The sequence below is a fragment of the Nanorana parkeri genome, unplaced genomic scaffold (assembly GCF_000935625.1).
Source record: "Nanorana parkeri isolate BGI_ZX_2015 unplaced genomic scaffold, ASM93562v1 scaffold244, whole genome shotgun sequence".
In the NCBI taxonomy this organism is placed as follows: domain Eukaryota; kingdom Metazoa; phylum Chordata; class Amphibia; order Anura; family Dicroglossidae; genus Nanorana; species Nanorana parkeri.
In genome coordinates this window covers 156,343-159,850 of record NW_017306512.1, presented here as the reverse complement: position 1 = coordinate 159,850, position 3,508 = coordinate 156,343, and positions in this window count along the sequence as shown.

Genomic DNA, 3,508 nt, shown 5'->3' with positions numbered 1-3,508 from the left:
TTCGTTGTTTTTTTTTTTTTGTGGGGGGGGGGGGGGGGGGGTAATTTTTTACTTTTTTACAATAATTTTTTTCATTTTTTCTTATTTTCTTCTTATTTTTTATTTTTTTATCATTATAATTTTTCATTTTTTTACTGTTGGGGGGCTTCACGGAAATAATGAAATAATAGGGGTCTAAACAGACCCCTGACATTTCCCTTTTAAAATAGAAAATAAATTGAGGACACAAAGTCGTCAATTTCTTTTTCTGCAGCCTCTGTTCTAAATGAATGGAAAGTACTCAGTACAGAGGCTTCCCATTCATTCAGACACTGATGATAGTAAAATATATACTATCACCAGTTTATGAATGGGGAGGAGCCTCTATAGTGAGTGCTTCTCCCCATTCAGAAATTCATGAATGAACAGGAAGTGATGTAAATCACATTCTGTTCATTCAAAACTGGGGACACATAGTACTATGTGTCCCCAGTTATTTACAAACACTGGAGTGATCAGACGATCACTCCAGTGTTTGCTCTGCACAGAGGATTGGTAGATATCAATGATATCTACCGATCCTGCTCTCGGCCACGCACAGAGCCGCTGTCGTCCTGAAACGGAGAGGATGACAGCGGCTCCGCTCTCCTCCCCGCTCGGCCGTCCTGACAGCTGCGGCTTCTCTACTCCTTACCGCTCCGCCATCCTGACAGCAGGCAGCGCTCCATCCTGCGTCCCCTGCCGCAGGCTTCAGCGGACAGTTTCTCCTCGGAACCCGCTGCCTCAGCCCATACAGGCAGCGGGGATCCGAGGACAGCGGGGGAGGGGAGGCAGAGGAAGGAGCCCTGTCATGTCCGATGGCCAAGCGGTGAGGAGGAGAGAAGCCCCAGGCTGTAGGCGCCCCGAGGACGAGCTGTGTCGGCCGCCTGGCGCCCTTGTTGCTATGGCAGAAAACACCAAAGGCCGGCCCTGGTTCAGGGCACACCTTAGAATGTGAATGGACAATAAAGGAGCAGCAGCACATTGGTTGGGGTTATCCCTCTGATAATTCCCTCTCGAAGTCTAAGTCCTACTACGTAGGCAATTACAGCAAGCCAACATCAACAGGTAGGTTTATGGAGGAAAAAGCTGTCAGATTCAAGTCTGAAGCTGACAGCTTTTTCTCCATTCAGAGCAGCTTGTAACCGGTTACACAGCAGGGAAAGCCTCCCCACTGTGTAACCTGTCATGGACGGAGCGCTGCTTGTTAATTACAGGCAGTGCTGCATCCGGCTTTTGACAGCTAAGTTAGGTTACACAGCTGTGGGCTTCCCCACTGCTTGTGTATCCTAACATAGTGAGGCCAGGGCGGCAACAGCCTATTCTCTATGTTAGAGGCTTGAGCTCTGTGGATGGTCTGGACCAATGGCAAAGTGCCATTGGTCCAAGCTGTCCAATAAAAAAAAAAAAAAAAACACTCGATCTCGATCCCTCACCAGTGACGAGCAAGTGAGGCACAGGGAGGCTCCTTCTCTACTCCACACATAGCTCGGTGACTGGGTTGGGGGCGGGGGCAGGCAGGTGTAATGCCTCACCTAGCACGGACCTCACTGCACTTCACTGGAAGGACATACACGGGGGTTCACTATGGTCCTGTTCCATGAAGTGTGTAGTACACTCCAAACTTAAACTGTAAGAACAACAGAGCCGGTTATCTACATGCAATAACGTACTCATGTGATACTGGCGTATGGCTCATAGATACATCTATTCAACATAGAAACAAAGTTAACTGCACATTGTATTGGGTCTAAAACACCCCATATATACTAGAAGAATGCTTTGGGAATGGAAAATTTGCATTGAAATTATTGCATCATACCTATAAAACACAAAAATGATCAGAGTCCAAATCAATAATTGCAAGTGCTGTAGTATGAGCGATAGAGAGATACATTTAATCTGATTTCAAAACCACAATCTTATCTTCAGGGATTAGTTGGTTATCTGTTTTAGATAAGTAATAGCAAATTGTTGATATAATTGGCCTTCATTCAAAGTGCTGTTCTTTAATTTTAGTTGTACATTGAAGAGAGTACTAAAACAATATGATGGATACTTTTCTAGCTTAACTGAAAATTCCATGTCTCCACAAACACACAGGCACAGCAAGGCAAGCCACTCCACTGCTCCCAGCTCCCCACTCCTCCTCCTTTCTTTCTTCCTTCTCCATTCTCTAATCTAGTAGATGGACAGCTTCTGGAGACTGTGCTGTCCCTTGTTATATTGTACTGAGCAGAATGTTCGGGGAAACTTAGCCGAGAGAGATGGAGCCAGTTGGAAACATGATGACTGTAAGTGCTTGGGCAAAAATATAAAGAAATACTTTGCTGGTTAATGTATATTTGTAAGATCTGGATTCATTATGTATGTTATGAGATATTTGCATGATCTGGATTCATTATTGAGAAAAGAATTGAGAGTTTAATACTATTTTAAATAGCATTTACTAATCCTTACAATCTCATACTATCTCCATTTTCAAGTGAAAAACATATTTTTTACTAACTTTATAATATATTCTAGATACAAGTGAAAAGTGAAGGTACGTCCCTTGCAGTCAATGAGGGTAGAGGGTGTTGGAAACACAACAGCATGTACTGATATGTAACTTGTCTTTTGAGCTTTAGATGACACTGTAGTGCAATGTTAGTCTCTATGTGCATGCTTATCTATGATGCACAGGAAGTTCTTTTTCTCTTTCTTCACAATGCTGTCTATATACATGTAATGTTCTTCTAAGCAAAGTAAAACTTAATTCAGAATTAATCAAGTTCTCAGTATTTTATCGAAACACCTAACCAAAGGGATTGTTTTCTGATTTTACTACTAATACAATGTTTTTCCAGGGTTTCTATGATTAGCCATTTTTAAAATAGTTCAGTGTAAAGAATTGCACTAATTAGCTCAACTTTTATTGTGATGCAAATTCAACATTTTCTTCTAAAGGGTTAGTCAACCCAAAACTGATATCTTACTTTTTAGTGGACACTGTAAGTCAATACAATTATAAAAATGAGAAAATGCATCATCATAACTAAATTTAAAAAAAAGAAAAACTAAAAATCATCTGCAGTAACCATAACTCTTCATAACTGTAGTATCTGTACCCAGGATGTCTGTGCATCAAGTTCTGAAGAAACAACATCTCATGGCCCATGTGGTCACCAATTTAGCTCCAGTGTTGGGAGCTACCCCAAACATTCAAGGATAAATTTCAGTCTAACAGAAAATAAAGAAAGATGTACAATATACTGTATATACTAATCCATAACCCAACAAGTGTAATCTGCCCAATGTGCCCTGTAGCTCTTCCATTAGTTACCAAGATTTGTATTGGAAATGTTCCACTATGGATCGTATTTCCTTGTCAGTGAAGGTGTGTAAGATATGGACCCTATACTTTTGAAAGAATTTCTTTGTATGGGTTTCATTGTTCAACTTAACATCTAATCTTTGCCTCTACATTAAAATAAATATTCTGTAGGGT